The sequence below is a fragment of the Pseudophryne corroboree genome, chromosome 4 (genome assembly GCF_028390025.1).
Source record: "Pseudophryne corroboree isolate aPseCor3 chromosome 4, aPseCor3.hap2, whole genome shotgun sequence".
In the NCBI taxonomy this organism is placed as follows: domain Eukaryota; kingdom Metazoa; phylum Chordata; class Amphibia; order Anura; family Myobatrachidae; genus Pseudophryne; species Pseudophryne corroboree.
Window position 1 is genome coordinate 117,187,097 of NC_086447.1, and position 26,416 is coordinate 117,213,512.

General features: G+C 47.1%; 1 protein-coding gene across 3 annotated transcripts in view; it reads left to right on the top strand.

Annotated features, from left to right (window-relative positions):
- Positions 1 to 26,416, top strand: part of NBAS (NBAS subunit of NRZ tethering complex) — a 1,316,984-nt gene that overhangs the window by 753,652 nt on the left and 536,916 nt on the right. The window lies entirely within an intron of this gene.

Here is a 26,416-nt window from a genome sequence, read left to right on the forward strand (position 1 = left end):
CAACGTTGTCCTTGGTAGTAGCGGACACAGCACTCCTCGTCTTCCAGGTACCGTCTCCCGTGCTGAAATTCTGTAAAACACTCAAACACAGTGATTTGGGATGGTGATTCCACCACAAAAGCAGCTCGCAATCGGTCAATACTCTCCTGCTGTCGCACACCACTTTTGTAGTCATAGAAGATCATGGCTCTCCAGGGGCCTCTGTTGAGCTCCATAATGAGTTTGTGAAGGAAGAAGAACATGCCGACTTGCTTATATACGGATCTGTGCCCTGACATTTCACAAGAAGAGAATAGTAGAAGAACTGTAGAGATTACAGTTCAGAAATTACAACCAGATAGACAGATTGTGTCTACTCTACCTATGCACTGCACATCAGGAAACATATTGCTCACCCCTTGTATTTACTCTATTCCGCCTGTAAGCATACAACATGTCTAATATCTATAGATGAAAGTAGAACATGGGTACTGTAATTCTATTTTCAGCAAAGCTGTTAATAAACCATAGAGCTTACGCATAAACACACACAGTTACACACACCCGTGCGTAGCCATGTACTGTAGAAAAGGCTGTGTATGACCTTACATATGCTGGGGTATGGCGCGGAAAGATAAAATGGAGATGAACAGCGGTATAGGTCCATCTACCACAATCAGTAGATAAAATTTATATAAAAAATGCGGTTTGGATAAACTGAATGAGTTGTTTAATAAGATGATAAATGCTAATAGCATAAAAACATTTAAAAATGACAAATACATACACTGTATGACGCATGTCCTAAATCAGCTGGTTAGTTCTGTAATGTCCATAAACCGGTCTATTGTGGATAAATAAGAAGGACAATTTCCACTCACTTAATGCACTTGAAATGAAGATACGATATATACTTTGAATTTTAAAGACACAGTCACTGGATGCAAAGTGGTTATAAAATTCCAGTAATCCGGTGTATTACCCAGGAAGACAAGAGAGTTTTTACCCAGTCCATGCAAACCGTCTGGTCCCTGCTGGCAAGTATTCCTTGCTGCGAGTGTGCAGGCGGACAGTGCATCTGTATCCATTCATACACCTATCCTCTTCTTTTTTATACTTTTTCCTCAATTGTGCATCACAGCTTGCATATGCTGTACCTGGTACTTCGTTTTTTTTTCAAAGGAATTACTATAAATGGCAGATAACTATGCATGGCTCTGGTCACTCGCATCACTCCTATCTTTTTTACCTTTTTACCCTAAATTGTGTATTTTTGTCCTAAATTTCGGTACTTTCTGCAGCGGAGTACACTGGTATTCCACAGGAAATAACATCGGGGTGTAGAGTTGGATCTTGAGCCAAGGCACCAACAGGCTAAAGCTTTGACTGTTCCCATAATGCACTGCACCACCTCCTCTATAGCCCCGCCTCCAGGCACTGGAGCTCAGTTTGTAAGTTGGTTCCTGCAGTGTAGGTCACTAACAGGGGGGGCTGCGCTTGGCAGCCCTTAAAAGAGCTTTTTAAGAAGACTTCAAGGGCCGCAGCACTTTTATTTCATTCTGACATGATGTGCTGCGGCTCCATCACCTCCCTCAGCGGGGCTACATACTCACGCGGCCTGGTACCCGGGTACGTGCAGCGGGGACACACCGGTTTCTAGGCACACCACTGCTGCTGCTCTCCTGGATCGTGTGGCTGCATGACAGGATGACAGGATGTAAGAGGGTCCCCCAGGTGGGTAAATCGCGATCCGGTCTCGGTCCCAGGAGACAGACCGCACCGCTGGCGTGGACACTGTGGCCATACAGGGACCCCACTTTATCCACCAGGGCAAGGAGCACAGGTCGGATTTACCAAAAATCCGTTTGTAATAGGCTCCACAGTACCCGGTGGTGAGGACCAGCATAGGGCATAAGGCGTTGACCTGTAGCCCTTCCCCCAGCTCCGGGTGTCATCTACTGCTGGTGTTCCCGCCATGGAGCTGCATTTCTCTCTCTTTCACTCCCTGCTGAGATTTTGGCGCCATCTTCACTACTATCTGGGCTGATCTCCGAGATTGCTGGGTCCTGCCTCCTCTGTAAAACCGCCTGTCTTGTCAGCGCTGTGTATTTACAGACACTTAAGTATTCTACATGTCATTTTAGACAGTGTTAGTTAAGACCAAGTGTACTGCTATATGAATATTTAGTACAAGTATTCTGTGATAGACATCCAGTGTTTACTGTGCATTGTTATATCTGTATATATACATATCTATATGTAGATTTGCTAGTCCAGTGCTGTCTTATTGTTTATATCTAATACTTTCTGCATTGTACCTGTGACTGTGTGTGCCTATAGCTGCTGTGTGGATTCTATTCTGTGTATCACACGTATTGCTATCACTATATTCTGTACCCTGGGGGGCTAAGTGCATCAGGGTCTCATTTAAAATATAGTGTTCCACAGGATATACTGTTTTGTATTTTTCACTGTGTGTTTTAGTCACTTCACACCGCTTAAATCCTCTGTTTTGTGCTTTGCATTTGCTATCACATAACACAGGTTTTTCTGCTGCGGGGTACACAGGGCTCCACAAGGATAGACATAGGGGTGTAGAGTAGGATCTTGATCCAAAGCACCAACAGGCTCAAAAGCTTTGACCTTCTTCCCAAGATGCATAGCGCCGCCTCCTATATCACCCCGCCTCCGTGCACAGGAGCTCAGTTTGTAGTTGGTGCTTGCAGTGCAAGCATGTGACAGGAAGAGCTGCTCGCAGCAGCTCTGAGGAAAAAAGAAGACTACAAGGGCTGCAGCAGAGGCACAGATTGTGCTGGATGTCAGTAGACATTGCCTGCTGCAGCTCCATCTCTCCCCCAGCGGCGCTGTACACTCCCGTGCCCTGGTTGCCGGGTACCTACAGCAGGAGGCTCCGGTTTTCTTCCAAGTTAGTCACACACGGCTGGGGCTCTCCGGGATCGCGTGGATGCACTTCGGGAGGAGGTAAGCGGGTCCCGCTCACGGGACCCGCACTTTATCGCGATCCGGCGCGGCCGGTGGACACTGTGGCAGTACAGGCGATCCCACTAGATCACCAGGGCATGGGTGCAGGTTAGGTTTTCTCTCTAAACCTTTTTTACAAGTAGCCCGGTGGTTTTGCCAGCAGAGGGGATAAGGCTTAGACCTGGAGCCCCTCCCCCAGCCCCAGGGCGCCATTTCCCGCAAATGTTCCCGCCCTGGAGCTGCATATCTGTCTCTCCCTCACTCCCTGGCAGTGTCTGCGGTGCCATTATCCCTCAGCTCACTGTTCCTGGGAATGCTTGGGCAAATCCTCCTATGTAAAGCTGCCTGGTTGTCAGTGCTGTGACTTTACAAGACACTTAAGTATTCTACCTGCCTTTTTTAGTCAGTGTTAGTTAAGAAAGAGTGCACTTAGGGTTTCCTAGTACAATTACCCTGTGATATACATCCAGTTCTTACTGTGTACTGTTATATCTATTGTTATATAGCTGTGTAAGCTAGTCCAGTGCAGTATTATTGTTAGTAATAACCTCTGCATTGTACAGACTGACTATTTGTGTGTGCATTTGATAGCTGAGTGGTGTCCATTTTGTGTCTTTCACTCAACCTGCTATCCCTATATTCTATAACCTGAGGGGGCTTGGTGCGTCAGGTTTTATCTAATATAGGATTTTCACAAAGATATACTGTATTACGTATTTTTCACTGTGATTTAGTCACCATATCGCTCCTTTATCTCTGCTGGTGCTGACTACACTGCGCAGGGGTTTGGGCTAGAGGTATTGTGCTGCTGACAAATTGTACTGTGTTACCTGATACTGCAAGTTATATCATGTCTGCTTCTGAGGGTAACGGTTCTGGGGCTGAACACACTGCCGGTGTTTGCTGAAGCCACAGATACCTATGAGGAGAATATAGCAGCTTTGGGCTCTGGTTTTGGGGGCTCCGTGCCCCCGAGTGGGACGGTGGCAACGGGGGCAAATAATGACCCGCCGTGGGCCACTTTTTCCACGCTTCTGCATACGCTAGTTCATAAACTAACACCCCCTATGGGATCCCCAATGCTGGTGCAACCATTTGTGGTCCCTGCAGCTAACCCGCCGTGGGCGGACGATTTATCTGCTCAAATAATGAAGTTGAACCAGTCCCTGACTACTAAAAAGTCTGACCATTGCTCGCCTACGTCCAAGTGGTCCTCTAAGCGAGCGCTTGTCTCCTCACAATCCACTGCTGTCACTGACACCTCGTCGGATGAAGACGGCACTTACACTGACCCCACAGGTTCTGACTCGGATACGGCTGATGGGGAGGGTGGTTCACATGTGGATGTTCCTGATCTTTTGGAGGCTATTAAGTTGCTTTTACAGTTTACGGATGATCCCGAGCCATCCGTTCCTCTTAAGAAACCAGATAGGTTCAAGCGTCAGAAGGTGATTAAACAAGTTTTACCTCACTCTGACCACCTAATTGATATACGTCAGGAACCCTGGGAAAACCCGGGTACGAAGTTTGTGCCTCAAAAGAAGATGCTGGCTCGCTATCCCCTCGTGCCGGAGCTGTCTAAGAATTGGGAAACGCCTCCTCCAGTAGACTCACATGTGGCTAGGATGGTGGTTTCCTCAGCTCTACTGGTCACCACCGTCACGTCTCTAAAAGAGCCTACGGATAAACGTGTGGAGGGTTCTCTGAAAGCGATTTACACCCTCACGGTTGCTGCACAAAGGCCCACTATTGCAGCTACTTGGGCTGCAGAGGCCATTGAAGCATGGGCCTTGGAGTTAGATGCTGAAATCTCCTCTGACCATGCTAGACAATGCTTGTCTTATATTGTCACAGCTTCTCGTTGTATTAAAGAGGTGGCTTCTGATGCCGGTATCCTGGCAGCCAAGGCCTCTACTACGTCAGTCCTGGCTCGCCGGATATTGTGGCTGAGATCCTGGTCTGTGGATCTGGACTCTAGAAAAACCCTGGAGGTACTCCCTTTTAAGGGAGATATTCTGTTTGGGGAGGATTTCAATAAGATTGTGGCTAACTTGGCTACTACCAAAACTGCCTGTCTGTCAAGTACTGCTCCTTCTGTGTCGAAGGCTAAAGGTACTTCCTTTCGCCCCCTTCGTCCTTCAGGTAAAGCAAAAGGTCAGGCGTACAACAAGCAGGCCTGCACTTCCAAACCTGGTGAGCCTAAGCCCAAAAGAGCCTGAGCGGTCCGTCAGCAAGCTTCCAAGACAGATAAGCCTGCCGCATGACGGGTCGGGCCTCCCTCTGGGGCATCCCAGAGTGGGGGGCCGGCTTCTAGGGTATACCCAGGAATGGTTGAAGACCACTTCAGATGCCTGGGTACGGGAAGTCGTCACTCGAGGTTACGCCATAGCCTTCAAAAACCGACCCCTCATCGATTTTGCCAGACAGATGTCCCGTTGGACAAGACAAAGGCAAACACTCTACATTCGGTGGTACAGACCCTCCTGGATACAGGAGTCGTAGTACAGGTGCCTCTTGCGCAGAGGGGCCGGGGGTACTATTCTCCGCTGTTTCTAGTCCCGAAACCGAATGGGTCCTCCCGGCCCATTCTCAACCTCAAGGCATTGAACAGGTTTGTGAAGATTTCCAAGTTCCAGATGGAAACCCTTCGCTCTATAGTTCTGGCCTTGGAACCTGGGGACTTCATGGTCTCCCTGGATATACAGGATGCTTACTTGCATATTCCTATAGCAGTTTCTCATCGGCAATACCTGACATTTGCGATTGGCAACTGCCATTACCAGTTTCGGGCGTTACCTTTTGGTTTAACTACAGCTCCGCGAGTCTTTACAAAAGTCATGGCGGTGATGACGGTGGTACTCCGCCATCAAGGGGTCAGGATACTGCCGTATTTGGACGACTTGTTAATCCTGGCAAATTCCCCAGAACTTCTCCTGCGTCATCTAGATGTGACGGTCCGGTTTCTGCAAGCCCATGGGTGGCTCATCAACTGGAAGAAGTCATCCCTGATCCCTGCTCAGAGCATGGTGCATCTGGGAGCACTATTGGACACTCACAACCAGCGGTTGTTCCTGTCTCAGGAGAAAGTCCTGAAACTTCAGGACAGGATTCGTTGCTTCCTATCTCGTCCGCAAGTGTCGATACATTCGGCGATGCAGGTGCTGGGCCTCATGGCGTCAGCATTCGACATGGTGGAGTGCGCTCAAGTTCGCTCTCGCCCTCTCCAGAGGCTGATTCTAGCCAAATGGGACGGCCTGCCTCACCGAATCAGGTCTCAAATGATCTCATTGACTCTGGAGGTCCGTCTGTCGCTGCTCTGGTGGTTCCGGGACCAGCAACTGTGCAGGGACCGTCCGTTCTGGATATCCGGCTGGGTCCTGTTGACGACAGATGCCAGTCTAAGAGGTTGGGGTGCGGTGCTGGAGCAACACTCCCTTCAGGGGCGGTGGACCAAGGAGGAGTCCCTCCTCTCGATCAATATTCTGGAGTTGCGGGCGGTCTTCAATGCCTTGAACCTAGCCCAGCATTTCATTCAGAACCGTCCTGTTCAAGTACAGTCGGACAACGCCACCACAGTGGCTTACATAAATCATCAAGGCGTCACTCGAAGCCGCCTAGCAATGAAGAAAGTCTCACGGATTCTACAGTGGGCAGAACACCATCTACCGGCCATATCGGCAATATTCATTCCGGAAGTCCTGAATTGGGAAGCGGACTTTCTCAGTCGTCAGTACGTGCATGCCGGCGAGTGGGGCCTCCATCCAAGTGTTTCAACTCCTAGTGGAAAGGTGGGGCCTTCCAGATGTAGATCTGATGGCGTCTCGACACAATCACAAGGTTCCGGTCTTCGGAGCAAGGACAAGGGATTCTCAAGCAGCATTCGTGGATGCGCTGGCGGTACCGTGGAGGTTTCGGCTGCCGTACGTGTTCCCTCCGGTGTCACTCCTGCCCATGGTAATTCGGAAGTTCAAGCAAGAAAAAGGAATTCTGCTACTCATAGCTCCAGCATGGCCCAGACAGCACTGGTTCTCAGACCTGCAAGGCCTAACGTCAGAGCGTCCAATTTTACTTCCACAACGCCCAGACTTCCTCGTTCAGGGCCCCTGTGTCTACCAGGACCTAGCCCGGCTGTCTTTGACGGCGTGGCTCTTGAAGCTTCCGCCTTAAGGGCTAAAGGGTTTTCTGAGGCGGTCATTCAAACTATGTTGCGGGCCCGGAAACCGGCTTCTGCTCGGATTTACTATAGGGTCTGGCATTCTTACTTTGTTTGGTGCGCATCTAACGATTATGATGCTTCCAAGTTTAGTATAGTCAAGTTGTTGGCTTTTCTTCAGCAGGGCCTGGACTTAGGCCTGCGTCTGGCCTCCCTCAAGGTTCAAATATCTGCCTTGTCGGTGTGGTTTCAGAGAAAAATTGTGACCTTACCTGATGTGCATACCTTTACTCAGGGCGTGTTGCGTATCCAACCTCCCTATGTCCCGCCTGTGGCTCCTTGGGACTTGTCGGTGGTTTTGGGGGCGTTACAAGAGTCTCCGTTTGAACCTCTTGGTTCAGCTGACCTTAAGTGGCTTTCCCTTAAGGTGGTGTTTCTGCTGGCTATTGCTTCATTTAGAAGAGTGTCGGATTTGGGTGCCTTGTCCTGTAGTTCCCCATATCTGATATTTCACCGTGACCGGGCGGTTCTTAGGACTCGTCCCGGCTATCTACCTAAGGTGGTTTCTTCGTTCCACCTTAATCAGGAGATTGTAGTTCCGGCACTTGTTTCTCCTGATCTGTCTCCCAAAGAGCGGTCTTTGGATGTGGTACGGGCTCTCCGTATCTATGTGAAGAGACCTGCTCCTATTAGGAAATCTGATTCTCTTTTTGTTGTGTTTGGGTTTCTCAAACGGAGCTGGCCTGCTCACAAGCAAACTCTGGCCAGATGGATTAGAATGGTGATTGCACTTACTTATGTGAAAGCTGGTCTCTCTGCTCCTGATCACATTAAGGCCCATTATACTCGGTCTGTTGGACCTTCTTGGGCGGCCCAACGTGGTGCGACCCTTGAACAATTGTGCAAGGCGGCTACGTGGTCCTCTGTGAACACGTTAATAAGGTTCTATGCCTTCGATACTGCCGCTTCCCAGGATGCTTCCTTTGGACGCAGGGTTCTTGTGCCCGCTACAGTGCATCCCCTCCCATAAGGAACTGCTTTAGGACATCCCCTTTGTCTATCCTTGTGGAGCCCAGTGTACCCCGCAGCAGAAAACGAGTTTTATGGTAAGAACTTACCTTTGTTAAAACTCTTTCTGCGAGGTACACTGGGCTCCACAAGGCGCCCACCCTGACGCACTTAGCTTCTTTGGGTTGGTATGGCATGAGACGCTGACACTTCTCCTGTCGGGAGAGTGTGGTGTATGTGGCAACTGGCAGTTGTCGTCTCTTTTACTTGCTACTGCATTGGGCTGGTTAACAAAACTGAGCTACTGTGCACGGAGGCGGGGTGATATAGGAGGTGGCGCTATGCATCTTGGGAAGAATGTCAAAGCTTTTGAGCCTGTTGGTGCTTCGGATCTAGATCCTACTCTACACCCCTATGTCTATCCTTGTGGAGCCCAGTGTACCTCGCAGAAAGAGTTTTAACAAAGGTAAGTTCTTACCATAAAACTCGTTTTTTTTATGCAGGTATTGTGTTTGGCTATATTGTACTGTCGTGCCCTGAGGCTACATTCCCAATAACGTCTGCTACACAGGGCGGGAAATCCACAGACGCTCCTGCATCATGCAGTGCCGGCGCCACGGATTTAACTGAGGAAAAGGTTTCAGCTTAGGGTTTAGGTACTGTGTGTCCTGCACCTTCCAGTCAGTCTGCAGCACCTGTGGCAAATCAAGACCCACCAAGGCTGCTTTTTCAAATATGCTGACGACGCTTGTAACGCGGCTTACGCTCCCTGTGGGACCTCCTGTGCCATTGCAGACACATATTGTCCCTGTAGTTAACCCGCCTTGGGCGGATGCTCTGTCTACCCAGTTACAACAATTAAATCAGTCTTTGGTTTGACAATAACCTACCCCTCGCCCTGCTGGAGCCAAGGGGTCATCTACACGTGCCATTTCTTCCTCACAATCCACTAATATTTTGGATGATTCTTCCGATGAGGATGGGGATTACATTGATCCGTCAGACACTGATACACTTGCTTATGATGAGGAATCTACAACTCAAGTTGATGTTCCTGACCTAGTGGAGGCTATCAAGCTGATTCTCCAGATTGATGATAATATTGAGCCCCCCGCTACGTCTAAGAAACCTGATAAATTTAAACGTCAGAAGGTTGCTAAAGTAGTTTTACCGCATTCTGACCTTTTAATTGACATACGTCAGGAATCCTGGTCATCTCCAGGGAAGAAATTTCCCTATCCAAAAAGATGCTAGCTCATTACCCTATCCCTGCGGAGTTGAGTAACAAGTAGGAAAGTCCACCGCCGGTGCACTCTTATGTCACCCGTCCAGTGGCATCTTCTACTCTGCCTCTCACCACTGTCACCTCACTGAAGGAACCGATGGATAAGCGTGTGGAGGGATGCCTGAAGTCTATTTACACACTTAGCGGTGCTGTGCATAGACCCACTATGGCAGCCTCTTGGGCTGCAAAGGCTATTGAAGCATGGGTTCAGGCAATTGCGAATGAGCTACCTCTAAATTTTTCTGACACTGCCAGACAATATTATTATTATTAGTATTATTAACAGTTTCTTATATAGCGCAGTAAATTGCGTTGCGCTTTACAACTGGACACAATTAGAAGACAAAACTGGGTAAAAACAAACAGTCATAGAGGTAGGAGGGCCCTGCTCGCAAGCTTACAATCTATGGGGATCTGTTGTATATCACAGCCTCTCACTATATTCAGGAGGCGGCCTCTGATGCAGGCATAATGGCGGCCAAGGCGTCTACTACGTCTATCCTGGCTTGCTGGATTTTGTGGTTAAGGTTCTGGAAAGTGGACCTGGACTCCAAAAAGACTGTGGAGGTTCTCCATTTTAAGGGAGACATACTATTTGGAGACTTGGCAACAGCTAAGACTGCATTTCTCCCAAGTACTAATCTTTCTGCTCCGAAGGCTAAGAGTACCACTTTTCATTCCTTTCGACCTCCAGGTAAAGCAAAGGGTCAGGCATATTCAAGACAGGCTCATACTTCCAAAACCTCCAAGCCCAAGTTTAAGCAATCTTGGGCCGCCCGTCAGCCTGCTTCCAAACAGGATAAGCCTGCGGCATGACGGGGCGGGCCTCCCCATGGGGGACCCCAGGGTGGGAGGCCGACTTATGCAGTTCACCCACTGCTGGTTAAAAACCACTTCAGACGCCTTCGTGCGGGAAGTTGTCTCTCACTGGCATGCGATCTCCTTCAAGAGTCGTCCCCCTCACCAGTTCTGCTCGATGGTTATCCCTTCGGATCCGCCGAAAGCACAGACTTTACAATTGGTTGTACAATCTCTCCTAGATACTGGAGTGATTGTGCCGATACCTGTCTCAAAGATGCAGGGGCTACTATTCGACCCTGTTTCTAGTCCCAAAACCAAATGGGTCCTCCCGGCCTATACTCAACCTCAAATCTTTGAACAAATTTGTGAGGGTATCCAAATTCCGTATGGAAACTCTGCACTCTATTGTACTGGCCATGGAACCCAAGGACTATGTGGTATCCCTGGACATACAGGATGCTTACCTGCACATTCCTATTGCCATGTCGCATCAGCAATATCTGCGGTTTGTTATTGGCAACCTACATTATCAATTCCAGGCCTTGCCTTTCGGACTAACCACGGCTCCTTGGATCTTCACTAAAGTCATGGCAGTCATGATGGCTCTTCTCTGCCGTTAGGGTGTCAGGATCATGCCGTATCTGGGCGACTTGCTGATCCTGGCGAACACCCCAGAGGCTCTCCTCAGTCACCTGGGACTGACAGTCCAATTTCTACAAGCCCACGGGTGGCTCATCAACTGGAAGAAGTCTTCGCTGGTCCCTGCTCAGAGCATGGTGCAACTGGGGACATTGATGGACAATCACAACCAACGATTGTTCTTGTCTCCAGAGAAGGTCCTGAAACTTCAGGACAAGATCAGATACTTCCTCTCTTGCCAGAGAGTGTCAGTGCACTCGGCGATGCAAGTACTATGCCTCATGGTGTTGGCGTTCGACATGGTAGAGTATGCTCAATTTCATTCCCGCCCTCTGCAGAGGTTAATCCTTTCCAAGTGGAACGGCCTGCCTCACCGGATCAGGTCTTAAATGATCTCCTTGACTCCGGAGGTTCGTCTGTCACTGAGCTGGTGGCTACAGGACCAACAGTTGAGCAGGGGACGTCCCTTCTAGATCTCCAACTGGGTTCTCCTGACAACTGACACCAGTCTGTGAGGTTAAGGCGCGGTGTAGCAACACTCCCTCCAGAGTCAGTGGACCAGGAAGGAATCTCTCCTCCCGATAAACATTCTGGATTTGCGGGCAGTGTTCAATGCATTGACACTGGCCCAGCCTCTGGTACAGAACAGGCCTGTTCAAGTACAAGCAGACAACGCCACCACGGTGGCGTACATAAATCATCAAGGCGGCACCCGAAGCCGCATGGCAATGGTGGAAGTGTCAAAAATCCTCCAATGGGCGGAACGCCATCTGCCAGCTATATCAGCAGTTTTCATTACGGGAGTCCTCAACTGGGAAGCGGACTTCCTCAGTCGTCAGGACGTGCACGCCAGAGAGTGGAGCCTTCATCCAGAAGTCTTTCAACTCCTAGTGGACAAGTGGGGCCTACCAGATGTAGACCTGATGACAATACCATGAAATTTTCGGTTGCCATACGTGTTCCCTCCAGTGTCACTCCTGCCCAGGGTAATACGGAAGTTCAAGCAAGAAGGAGGAATACTACTTCTAATCGCTCCAGCGTGGCCCAGACGGCATAGGTTCTCAAACCTGCAGGGTCTCTTGATAGAGCGTCCTCTTCTACTTCCCCAACGCCCAGACCTCCTCGTTCAGGGCTCTTGTGTCTACCCGGACCTGGAAGCATAACTCCTGAGAGCAAAAGGATTCTCTGAGGCGGTCATTCAAACTATGTTAAATGCCCGTAAACCAGCTTCAGCTCGGATTTATTACAAGGTCTGGTATTCTTACTTCACATGGTGTGCTTCTAAGAATTATGATGCATATACTTTCAGAACTTCCAGACTTTTGGCTTTTCTACAACAAGGCCTAGACTTGGGCCTTCGTCTGGCCTCCCTCAAGGTTCAAAAATCTTCCTTGGTGTGGTTTCAGAGAAAAATTGCGTCTCTTCCTGACGTTCACACTTTCACTCAGGGTGTTCTAAGGATTCAGCCTCCCTATGTCCCTCCTGTGGCTCCATGGGATCTGTCTGTCGTCTTAAATGCCCTGCAAGAGTCTCCATTTGAACCTCTTGAATCTGTGGACCTTAAATGCCTTACGCTTAAGGTCGTCTTTCTGTTGGCTATTGCCTCTGCTAGGAGGGTGTCGGACTTAGGTGCTTTGTCCTGTCGTCCACCCTTTCTGATTATTCACCGTGACCGGGCAGTTCTTCGAAACCACCCTAGTTATTTACCTAAGGTGGTATCATCTTTTCACCCTAACCAGGAGATTGTGGTTCTGGCCTTCATCTCTTCTGGTTTGTCCTCCAAAGAAAGATCTTTGGATATGGTACGGGCTCTCCGTATTTATGTGGAAAGGACTGCTTCTATCAGGATGTCAGATTCCCTTTTTGTACTTTTTGGTTTTCACAAATGAGGCTGGCCTGCGAATAAGCAAACCTTGGCCAGATGGATTAGAATGGTGATTGCACAAACTTATGCACAGGCTAGGCTCCCAGCTCCTGCTGCTGTCAAGGCCCATTCTACTTGGTCGGTTGGACCTTCTTGGGTGGCCCGCCGTGGCGCGTCCGCAGAACAATTGTAGAAGGTGGCTATGTGGTCCTCAGTGAACACGTTCATCAGGTTCTATGCCTTTGATACTTCCGCTTCCCAGGATGTTTCCTTTGGACGCCGGGTTTTTGTGCCTGCTGTAGGACATCCCCGCTGTTATTCCCTGTGGAATACCAGTGTATCCCGCTGTAGAAAAGGAGATTTATGGTAGACTTACCATTGTTAAATCTCTTCCTGCGAGGTACACTGGATTCCACAGGGCACCCACGCTGACGCACTTAGCTTCTTTGGGTCTGTATGGCATTAGCCGCTAGTCCCTTCTCCTGTCGTGAGAATGTGGTTCTATGTGACTAACTTCTATCGTCTCTCTTACCTGCTACTGCATTAGACTGATTAACAAAACTGAGCTCCAGTGCCTGGAGGCGGAGCTATAGAGGAGGTGGTGCAGTGCATCCTGGGAACAGTCAAAGCTTTAGCCTGTTGGTGCCTCAGATCAAGATCCAACTCTACACCCCGATGTTATTCCCTGTTGAATCCAGTGTGCCTGGCAGAAAGAGATTTAACAATGGTAAGTCTACCATAAATCTCCTTTTCGTTTAATTGTGCTACTTTTTCCTCAGCTTTTTCCTAGCTCCCTTATAGTGTACTAGGTACTTCGGATTGGTGCTTTGGTGCTGCTGAGTTAGAAAGTCTGTGGCGCGAAACGGGTCAAGTGGGCGTGGTTTGAGGAAAGGTGTATGTGGGCACATTTGTGCTAAAAAAAAAGTTGTTTTTTTATCATAAGACTAACTTTTCTTGTGTTTACAGTATATTAGTCATTTTTGTATTTTTCTTAAAATATCTGCAAGCGTTATTTAAGAATATTCATTATATAGCTCCAGCATATTCTGTGGCGCTTTATAAGTCAGTACAGTTATTCTCAGGTGCTCAGGAAAGTTATACAGTATTGTACTTTTTTCCCTCTGCCTCTCTGTAACGAATCTCTGCTTTATTTTGCGACACACAGTTGCAGAATGGATGATGTACTCGAACCCCAGACATTTGTAATGGCTATTTCACTAAAATATCCATCTATTCAACAAGCAGCCAGCCTGCGTCCACATTACAGTGAGACAGTGCTGTGATAGATGGCCGCTCTACAGCGATGGCATCTCATGCAGCCTTGCAATGCATTAACAATAGATAATCTTCTGAGCCTGAAAATCTGTCTTTGGAAGGAAAAAAAAGGGAGGGAAGGTGGGGGAATTGGCCCAGGTTCTGTGATGCTACATGAGAGCGCTTGAAGATACAATAATTAGTTTGCAAGATTAGAAGAACGTCTCTGTACATAATAATGATGTATTTGCACTGTGGCCTTGAATCTGACAGTAGTACTCGCTTGCCTTGTTTAATAGTGCGCTTTCAAAGACGCAGAAGACAATGCAGGGCTATCCAGAAATATAAGCGTGGTGAGGGGAAGCAATGACTTGCCATCTCCATACTTTGGCCCGTGCAGTTTTACCTTTGCATCCCTGGTGTGTGTGGCAGAGAGCAGACAACGCAGAAGGTAGTTAAACCACTTACATTCTGTTTTGAAACAGTTTGGTATATGCATCCCTACTAATACAGTACTTATTATATGTTTCATGTTAGAGTGGGGGTCCAAGATTTACACACAACTCTATTATTTCCCTTTCTCTGACTTGTTCCCATTGGTCAATATAGATAATAGTAACTTGCGCCCCAACAGCAGCTCGGGCTCCGATCCTAAGAGCACTACTTCTTAACACAATCAGAGCAGAAAAAATGGAATGATCCCCAAGCGCTATTCTCTACATAAACTTGTATCCTTCTGCTGGGCTCCAACCACAGGTATCCTCAAAGAGAAAAAGATGTTTGAACCATATGAACATTCAAATCCACTATTTTAGAGAGGAGCAAATGTTCCCATTGTTCCTATTGGTGTGTGGCAGATGACAACTCCTGGGATCACACAGACGGCAATCTGTGACGTTTTCACCGGTCCGTGCTCTCTTACATCCTTGCCCAGGACACAAGCCATATTGTTCCCATTCTTTTTCTCAATAAATGACCACACGGTATTCAGAAGTGCTGCTTAATGTGATGTTGGATACAGAATAACTTATATACAGAAACCTTATAGGACAAGTGAGCAGCAGAGAGTTTAATGATGGAAGCCTTATTGCCACCTGCTGAGTTCTACCTATCTTCCATACTGTTAGGCAGGGGTGTATCTACCTATTGGCCAGGATGGCACTCGCCAGGGGCGCCAGGCAAGAAGGGGGCGCCGCCTGGCTGTGCCACCTGCGGCCAAAGGATAGAAAAGCAGTACTGTCAGACTGTACCTGGTGAGAGTCTGTTACTGCTGGAGCAGTGCTGGTGTCCGGCAGCACCGCACTTGTAATCAGACTCAAAATAAACTACAGCTCCCAGCAGCCCTTGTTGCTGGGAGCTCCCGGCAGCAAGGGCTGCTGGGAACTGTAGTTTATTGTGAGTCTGATTACAATTGCGGTGCTGCCGGACACTAGTCTGATCTAGTGCAGTGCGGTGCTGACAGACACCGGCGCCACGCCTGCAATAACAGACTCTCACCAGGTACACAGCAATTGTTATATAGCACAGTACTATAGATCTATTTGTTGTTGAAGATAATAAAAATGTGGCAGTGTTTGGGAGAAGGGACTGTAGTACCTGGAAAACTACACGATTTTCATGCATGTTAGATGTAAGTAAGTAGCGAAAACTTTAACTTGTTGAGTGTAATAAAGAAAATACATATCTTACCTATTTCAAGGCCATGTTCAAGGAAATGTATATCAGTTAATTGTATAATTGATCATTTTATCTTGGAAGTGATGGCACCCTGATGTTTTTGCTATCAGGAAGCACTTCTACCATCCAACTAATGGTGTTTGGTTAATGGCTGGGTTCATTTGAGGCTCATCTCACAGCAGCTCATTAGCATTTCATTCAGGATGCAGTCAAGATGCCGGCGTTTGGCATCCTGGCGGTCGGAAAGCTGACGCCAGCATCCCGAAACTGCTTGGAATGCTGATGCTGGCATCCAAACATAGATAGCGATACAGAATGCCAAAATCCGGATCGAGTTGGTGCAAAAGTCTCCACTGGCAAGCCACGTGAGAGGGTTAGGGTTAGGCTGCGAGGGCGGGAGGGCTAGGGTTAGGCTGTAGGGAGGGAGATTAGGAAGGGTGGGTTAGGGTTAGGCACCACTGAAGAGGCTTTTTGGGGGGGGGGGGCGGGTTAAGGTCAGGCTGTGGGAAAGGTGGGTTAGGGGGGAGGGATGGTGTAACGTGAATATGAGACACTACTGTGCGGTGTAATGTGAATGAGGGACACTACTGTGTGGCATAATTTGAATTGGAAGTACTATTGTGTCCACGCCCTTCCCCCACAAGACCATGCCCCATTTCCAATACTCACACCTTATTCCAAATGTGTGTAGGGGGGGGGGCGCCAGCCCCTTACTTTGCCAGGGGCGCTCGGACCCCTAGATACACCCCTGCTGTTAGGCAAGGGTGATGCCCAACTTTCTTTCACCTGGCGAAAAACTCAACTTGACAGACCTCCCTCCCTCTATGTTTTACTGCCCCTCCATATCTCTCTCAATGCCCTCTCCATATATCTCTGTCTTTTCAGTAGCCCCCCCCCCCCCCCCCCCAATAGTTCCCTCACTATCACTTCCATATCTCTCTCCTTATTGCTCTCATTGCCCCCTCCATGTCTCTATTATTGTTTCCTCCAAGTCTCCACCTTTGTCACAAAATGTTCACTGTATGTTACATAGTCAGTGAGGTTGAAAAGAGGCAAAATGCTCATCGGGTTCAACCTATATTCTGCGATAATCTGTTTATATTATAATGCACCTGCTGAAGTAATGGTTTAGTACCAATTGACAGCTATGATTCTTACCACTCCCAGATAATTTAATGTCAATATGTTAAATGCTATAGCCCTAGATACATGTTCCAGTTAGAAATTTGTCCAATCCGTTTTTAAATACATTTACAGAGTCTGCCATTATTACCTTCTCCAGCAGAGAGTTCCAAATCTTTATTGCCCATATTGTGAAGAACCCTTTCCTATGTTGTGTACAGAATTTTCTCTCCTGTAACCTCAGCGAGTGCCCATGCGTCTCATACAGATTTCTTTTAATAAACAAATCCCCTGCTAATTCCTTGTAATGAGTCTTTACATATTTGAAGATATTAATAATGTCTCTTTTCTAGTGTATACATATTCAACCTAGTAAGCCTTTACTTGTATTCCAGTGTCTCTGACACTTTAATCAATTTAGTAGCTCTTCTTTGAACTCTTTCTAGTTCCCCAATATCTTTTTTTATAATACGGTGCCCAGAACTGAACACAATAATCCAGGTGTGGATATACCAATGATTTGTACAGCGGCAGGATTACATCCTCGTCCCTTGTTTTAATGCCCCATTTAATGCACGCAAGCACCTTACTTGCCTTCTTTGCCGCAATTTGACATTGTGTACTGTTATTAAGCCTATCATCTATGAACACTCCCAAATCTTTTTCCACCATAGTTACCCCTATATTTTCCCCATCTAGAGTGTAGGATGCAAATGTGTTTTTTTGTCCCAAAATGCATAACTTAGCATTTTTCTATATTGAAACTCATTTTCCATTTAGACACCCAAGTTTCCAGTTTAACCAAGTCATTCTGTAGAGCAGGGATGGGGAATCTTAGGCCCTCCAGCTGTTGTTGAACTATACATACCAGCATGCCTTTCTACAACTCTGCTGTTTGATCATGCTAAAACTGTTGCAGGGCATGCTGGGATGTGTATTTCAACAACAGCTGGAGGGCCGAAGGTTCCCCATTCCTGCTGTAGAGACTGCACATCGCCTTCTGAATTAATTACCTTACACAGTTTAGTATCAAATGCAAAGATTGACACTGTGCTTTCCAGGCCTATTCCTAGATCATTGATAAATATAGTGAACAGCAGTAGGCCAAGAACGGACCCTTGTGGTATTCCGCTGACTACTGGTGCCGAGCTGGAGAACATCCCATTGACCACTACTCGTTGTACCCTGTTATCCAGCCAATTACCTATCCATGTACAAATAGTATATCCTAGGCCAAGTTCCCTTAATTTGCTGATCAGTCTCCTATGAGGCACTGTATCGAAGGTTTTTGCAAAATCTAAATACGCCACATCCACTGCTTTTCCCTGCTCAAGATTCTCGCTCACTTCCTTGTAGAAGCTAATTAAGGTGGTTTGACATGATCTGTTCCTTACAAACCCATGCTGACTTTTGCTAATAAACTTAGTAGCCTGTATTTGATCATCTATGCTATCCCTCAAAATACCTTCCAATATTTTACCCACTATAGAGGTTAAACTAACTGGTCTATAGTTTCCAGGATTATTTTTAGTTCCCTTTTTAAATAAAGGCACTACCTCAGCTATGCGCCAATCCTTTGGTACCATGCCTGATCTAATTGAACTATGGAAAATAAAGTATAGGGGTTTTGCTAGCTGTGACCTAAACTCCATAATAGCCCTCAGATGAAAACCGTCTGGGCCTGGTGATTTATTAATCTTCACGTTGCTCTGTCTCTCCAGGACTACTACTTCACTTAAACAAGCATCAAGCTAAGAGTCATTACCTTCACTGTCGTTATGTACTACTGTCACCGGCTCATCCTCCCTGCTGAATACGGAGGGAAAAAAATTGTTCAATATTTCCACTTTTAATTTCTCATTGTTTGTCCCCCCCATAATTCTTTCACTGCCCCCTCCATAATACTCTCAATGCCCCCTCCGTAGCACTCTCACTGCCCTTTAATGGCTGTCTCACTGCCCTCTCCAAATCTCTCTCATTGCCCCTCTATATTTCTCTCAGTGCACGCTCCATAGCTTTATCTTTCATGTCTCTCTCACTGCCCCAATTCAATAGTTTTATCACTGCCCCTACCATGGCTTTTTGACTATTCATTCTATATTTCTCTCACTGCTCCCTTCACATCTCTCACTGCTCCCTTCACATCTCTCACTGCCCCTTCTGTTGCTCTCTTGCTGCTCCTTCTGTGGCTCTCTCGCTGCCCACTCCGTGGCTCCCTCGCTGCCCCTTCCATGGCTCCCTCGCTGCCCCTTCCGTGGCTCTCTTGCTGCCCCGTCCTTGGCTCTATCTTGCTGCCCCTTCCGTGTGATAAAGCAGAATATTTATCATATATAAAACCCTTTATGAGGTCTAAGAACACTGTACGCTATTTACGTATGGAGTACCGTAAGGGTACGCTCGTTGCGTAACGATCGCTTAGCCGTGGTCGAGACGCTCAAGCGTCACGTTCGCTCACGGCCAAGAGATCACAGGCAGGCACGCTATTGGCTGCCGACTAACGTAATGATTCGCTATAGCGTAGCGGACGCTCGGGACCACGAGGAGATCACCAGCGGCGCTGACGCTCACAATGTTAAACCTTTATATCTAAACCATAAACAATGTAATATGCTGTAAAACCTTAGTGTAGAGATAGGGTGTAGATGCAACACAGTGTAACCTTATTAACTCAAAAGCTGTTTGAGCGTCACCGACGCTCTGAGAATACTTAACACTATAAGAAATACACAGATACCTGGGCTTAGGGTCCAACGCCTAATATATATATATATTATGAATGATATACTTGCAAAAGAATTAATACAAATACAAATCATACACTACAATATAACATAGACTACCTAACCAGATAACTACACAGGAAATATAATACAATTACTATTTAAAGGAAAATAAGAGAGAAAGAGGAGAAGAGAGAGAGAGAGAGATTGGCCCACAATAACAAGAAGATCAATATAGTTGCGGAGAAACACTTACGCACAAGGGGAAACGATCGCATGCGCCTCTGGACATCCAGCTCCCGATTTTCAGCAATGATAACCGTTGAAGAGTGAGAGCTGGATGTGATCGGCCTGTCTATTTATGCCCCACACACAATGCAATTCAATGGTCCCTACAATCTCATTGTTCATTGGACACAGGAATTCCTCCTCGCATTATAACAAAAGGTCATAGGTTGATTCATACAGGTGGGCCGTGACTATTTCCAACAGCTCAGGTGGGAGGGAAACTGGGTTTCCCGCCGCATGGATAAGTAAGTGCAAATACAGTAAATGTTCATAAACTTCTTATGTCCATAACTATTCGCACGAGCGATTAATCCGCTTCAAACCAACACCGGAATATTGCTAATTAAATACTCTTCCGATGGGTACTAAACACCACTGTATTACTCCTGTCTGACCCTTCGTATCAAACAAAGAGGGATTTCTCTGTTCACGAACATTCTATATTAACCAAACTTTCAGAATCTATCAAAGGGACCATGATCTACAAAATACATTATATAGTGAAAATATGTAACGATTGAGTCGCACGCTACGATCACATAAACTCTACCGTAAATACGCATACCGTGCGCCTGCGGGTGCCCGCGACTGTGAGTATGCGCACGTACGGGAGAGCGTACGCATGCGCAGCACGGACCTGTGTGAGGTGCAAATATGGTAGTGTGTATAGAGATATTTTTCTGACTTTGACACGTGGCACTGTCACTGCTCCCACTGTGGCTCCCTTGCCATCCCATCTGTGGCTCCCTTGCCGCCCCTTCCATGGCTCCCTCGCCACCCCTTCCGTGGCTCCCTCACTGGCCCTTCCATGGCTCCCTTGCTGCCCCCTCCGTGGCTCCCTCTCTGCCCCCTCCGTGGCTCCCTCGCTACCCCCTCCGTGGCTCCCTCGCTGCCCCCCTACATGGCTCCCTCGCTGCCCCCTCCGTGGCTCTCTCGCTGCCCCCTCCATGGCTCTCTCGCTGCCCCCTCCGTGGCTCTATCGCTGCCCCCTCCATGGCTCTGTCGCTGCCCCCTCCATGGCTCTGTCGCTGCCCCCTCCATGGCACTCTGGGTTGTGGGCTCTGTTACCACTCTGGGTTGTGGGCTGCTTCTGTCTAAAGTCTTCTTGAATTGATCACAGCTATCCGTGACTTTTCGATGCCAGGTGCACAAGACCCACCATTTCCTAAGTTCGCTTCTGGTGTTAGGGGACGGGGTAATGTCATTAAGGCACAACAATCTACACACCCCAAAAATGGACAAAATATAAGAATAAAGAATTGAAGAAATGGACATAAGTAATTTAATATCTACTCTCAGTCAAAATGAGTTTGTCTAAGTAATGTTTTAAAGTTTCTTTGTTGTTTTGAATAAGCTATGATTTTCTCTTTATTCTATGTGACAATTGAGTTGCTGAGAGCAGAGCAGCGGCGGAGCGTGATCTCTGCTGCTTTCTCATCACATCAATATTCCTACAAAACAGAAAACTACAGGAAGATTACACCCTTATTGATTAGACCAGTACAATGGTATAGCCATTTTATATTTTCCATTAATTCACACGTTGATCTCAGAAACGTAGACAAGTGTTTGCTGCTAACTAGGGTGCCGACAGACGTGATAAAATGCCTTTCTTGTGATGCATTGCCGTGACGGCTCACAGAGCTCTCTATAATTGCTGAACTCAATATGGAACTAAATAAGTAAGAGAAAAATCCATATGTACTGTCTTGCTATTCCTCACATGTTAAAAACACCCACACACCATCACCCACACACACATATATGTGTGTGTATATATATATATATATATATATATATATATGGCAAATGCCACTGACGCATCACAAAATCTTCTGAACCCTAAGGTCCAGAAACTTGAAATTTGGACAGTAGCTTGCTTTTGTGACGTAGGTGCCCACTAAGAAGGGATTTTTCAAAATTCTACCCATAAAGGGGTTAAAAGGGGTGAGATGATTATTGGGAATTCCCCCCTCACAGAGGAGAGTTAAGACAGCCTACCCAGTCGGGGCTATAAAGAATGCATTCTGCCAGCAATACCAAGTCGCGGAGATGGGAGGACACAGTGCTCTATACCTTGACTTCCTTGCCAGTGGCAGTTGCAGAGCAGTACATTATTAAAATAGTGGAGCCACATCAACTGCCACCCCCTAAACACTGTCAAACATCGCTGGGTGTGGCTCCCCTATTTGAATATTGGACTGCTCTAAAACTGCAACTGGCAAGGAAGTGCAGCCTTATGGTTCAGGAGATTTTGTGATGAGTCAGTGGTATTTGCCATATATATATATATATATATATTTCAGATATAAGTACTTAACCAACCTATTTCCAGTCAGGAGAGGATAGTGCCTCAGTTATGAGAGGTTAACCTGTCACTTAAACTAAGCATTGCCGAACCTCTCAGAGAACAATAGGAGGAAAGGAAAGATAGATATTTTGACTCTTAAATGCATAAAAGGAAAGATTGATAGTCAGCAACTGCTTATCTGCTGTGTAAAGGCTACCGACAGCTCTCCCAGTGACCTTAAGTGTTGTGCGAAAATCTTAACTTTTTACCTCAAAGGAGGAGCCCTAAGGAGAGGTAGAAGCTAAGCAAGGAGACCTAGGGCCCTTTGGAATAAAGTTAGCCCATCCCTGCAAACATTGGAGCAGATGTATTAAGCTTGGAGTAGTGATAAAGCAGTGATAAGTGTACCAGTCGATCATTACGGGTTTGAAAAAAGATAGTTAGGAGCTGATTGGCTGGTGCGTTATCACTTGGCCTGTCATCCCGGCTTTTACAGCACTGAGCATGGCAGCGTCAGAGGCGGGACGGGGCAGAGAAGGAGGCGGATTATTCTCATCAGCGCCAGCCTTTTAATAGCAACAATCCGGGGAAGGCCCACCCGGAGGCAGGACCTGACAAAGATTGGCAGCGGAATACACACAGAATACTCGAAATTGCGTAGCGAAGCACAGGTATTCAGCTAGTACAACATAAAAAAGCAGGATGGCTTTGGTGGGCACAGGCTAAGGTTGGGTTGTTGCCTGCTACTCATTGTCAAAACCCCTGTAGTATCAGTAGTACCTTGCCAAAAACAGGACTCCTGCATGGTTTGTTTCACACAGAGATGTAAATTACCGGGTCTAGAATTTCGACCCGGTAATTTGCAGATCAACACGGGTATTTTGTCTGTGTGAAAGGGTCAACCCGTGTCGAAATTCCCATGTCTCTGACCCTGGTAGATTCCAGGGTCGAAGTCCCGGGAATTTCAACCCGGGTCGACCCTTTCACATGAAATTATCGTCTGGAACTACTTCACCCGGTTATTTAATTTTCTTTCTGAAAGGGGTATTAGAAAGTGGGCTTTGGGAACAATGAATCCCCAACAAAATGGCCTCCAATGAGGATTTATTCCTTGTCCTTAAATAAATAGACAGCTAGCACTACCTAACCACCACCTATGGTTCTACTCAGACCCCCGAAGGGGGTGGGCTTCACTATGGCCCACCCCACGCTATAGTGCCACAGTTCACCACAATCGCATCGTCGTGCTCCCAGAGTCTGGTAGAACTATCCAAAATTTGTGAGTTTCCTGGATATTTCGGCATAACAGGCTCATACGGTTCTGCTTGAGGCCACATACATCAATAAGTCTCTGCCTACTGTATATATCTTTGTCTCTACTAGGTGGTCTGTTACCAGATGTAAGAAATCCTCTGGCAGTGCCTGTGTTATAGAGCGTTTGTGACAGGTTATTTACAGTGCAACAGGCCTGCGCGCAGAATCCTAAAAGATTATTCCGCGCACACTAAACTCAAATCTGCATCATAAATAAATGACTGTTCACACAGCAAAACTCCAGCCGGTTAGCCCATGATATCCCAGAATTAATCTTTTAGACTTTGCCCTTTGCTAAGATGGGAAACATCATTGAATTTGTACCAAATAAATGATTGCGTTTATACGGCATAATAATGTGTTTTTTTGTCATCCTGCTGTATGGGAACAACAAAGTGTGAAAGAGCCAATTACGGCATGCTGCTGATCTCTGAGACGCCCATGAATCATTTTTATAGTGTTTTTATATGCTTTTAATTAGACCTAGCAGTGCAAGAGGCTGTGTGAGACGCATTGGTATGCAATGCGGCTTCACCGCACTTCTTACGGGAAAACATACAGGGTAAAGAATGCAATTGAAACCATAGAGAGATACTTCATTACAGCTAATGGGGTTTGCTCATCTTAAAATGAAATGTTAGGGCCTGTTATTGACGTGCTAACTATTATGCGTTTGAGCACAACCTCAAACATTTGGATGTCAGACGTGCCCCTACTAATGCTCTTTATTAAAGATTCAACTATGTTAAAGTGTTGGCTGTAGATAAAGCAAAGCTGTTTCCCTGACAACCACCATGATGATAAGACGATTAATACATATTTTCTTCTGGTTAATTTAATTCAAAGATTGAATTTATTAACTATTTCCATAAAGATGGACAACATCCTGGCGTCATCAGCAGCTACAGCCATGCCTGCCAACTCTGACATTTGTCCCTCCAGGAGTGTTTTTGGAGGGGACATGCAGCTGATCGCTGAGGGGTGCAGAGTGCTTCTCATCATCAGGCACCCCTAAGAATCATGTCCTAGTACACTCTGTCCTGCTCATTTCAATAGGAAGAAGGGACAAGGGTGGTTTAAGAGAGGAAAGGGCCCCTTGTGCAGGCTCTGTCCTGGACTCCCTATTCTCCACTGCCCACATGCAGGTCTCCGGCAACATGGTGATTTCTCTGCTGCACAAATCTCTGGGAAAATGGCTGCCACACCATTTTCCCAGTGATTTCTGCTGCTGCGTTGCCACAGAACGCCGGAGAGGTTGTATAAATATATGGGTGCAGGGTGTGTACCCCCTAGACCCAGGGGCCCATGTGCACCACACATTGGTGGTCATTCCGAGTTGTTCGCTCGCTGACGATTTTCGCTATGCTGCGATTTGTTGCTAAAAGCGCATGGTACGCAGCGGGCATGCGCTTAGTTATTTTAATAAAAACTTAGCAGTTTTGCTGTTGATCCTGCGGCGCTTTTCAGTCGCTCTGCTGATGGGTGAGTGATTGACAGGAAAGGGGCGTTTCTGGGTGGTAACTGAGCGTTTTCCGCCGGGAGTGTGCTAAAAAACACAGGCGTGTCAGGGAAAAACGTGGGAGTGTCTGGAGAAACGGGGGAGTGGCTAGCCGAACGCAGGGCGTGTTTGTGACGTCAAACCAGGAACTAAACGGACCGAGCTGATCGCAATCTGTGAGTAGGTCTGGAGCTACTCAGAAACTGCAAGAAAATATTTAGTAGCAGTTCTGCTACTCTTTCGTTCGCTATTCTGCTAAGCTAAGATACACTCCCAGAGGGCGGCGGCCTAACTTTTGCATTGCTGCTAAAAGCAGCTAATGAGCGAACAACTCGGAATGAGGGCCATTATGCGCACATTATAGATATACCAATAAGTAGGGGGCTGGAGGGGGTCCTAATCTACAGGGTGTCCCTATTAATCCCTAAAAACATAGGAGTCCCCTGGCCATTCCAGGAGATTAGGCAAGCATGGTGAGCGATTCGCTGTTGTTGCTGTGTTTGGTTTGTATGCAGGGCAGTAGTCACTACCGCTGCTGTATAAGTCTGAAAAACATTGTCTTGTCACTGGCCCCGGTGGTCCTTTATATTTGACATGACGATTCTCCCACAGCTCCCCAGTGCCTGTGCCGAGTGACGTGTGGGCTGTAAGCAGAAGCAGGTTCTGTCAGTCCCCTGCTGCTCGGGAACCTGCACTGCTGATAGCATGTAGCAGAGCAGGAGCAGCTCTCACACACTCTTACTTGGAGAACAGCCAAGGATCTGATGCACAGTGTAGATTCATTGCCCCCCACCCCCCCTTCCCCACCCACCTTGAGCAGAGGAAAAGGTTGTAGACCGCAGTGAGAACTGGACAGTCAGCTGGGAGAACTTGGAAATTAATCAATAAAAGAAAAACTAAAATAGAAAAATAAACACATTCATATATAACATTATATACACTTTTATATTTGAACAATTCATGGCAGATGAGGTTGATACCATATAAAATCCACAAAAGGGGGGGGGGGGAGCAATGGTCATTATATGTTGCACGTGGTAAGATAGAACAGGGTTGTATGCACCTTCATTAATATAGTCTGGATGGGATCCGATCACGTTACCAGTGCTCGGATTCCCGGCAGTCACAGTGCTGACGTCGGGATCCCGAGCGATCAAAAGCCCTACAGTTGGACGACACCCATAGAGTGGGAATAGAACCTGTGGCGAGCCAACAAGCCCGCAAGGGGCTTTGTTGTGCTCGTTCCCCCTTGCCGGCATTCTGCAGCCGGGATCCCAGGGTTGGTATGCTGACCGCTTAAATCCCCACCGCCGGTCACCCAGCACCAACCCGTCTGAATGGGTCTGAGACATCTCTGCTCTCTCTCATGTGAATAAGCTGGTTATGCCACTGTGTGTACGGTTATGTACAGTAGTTTATGAAGATTCAGTTTTGGGCAAATAGATGTGTTCTGCAAGCAATGGAATTACTAGGGCTCATACGTTCTAGAAACAGAGAATTTGACGGCAGATAAGCCACTTGGCCCATCTTAGTCTGTTCACA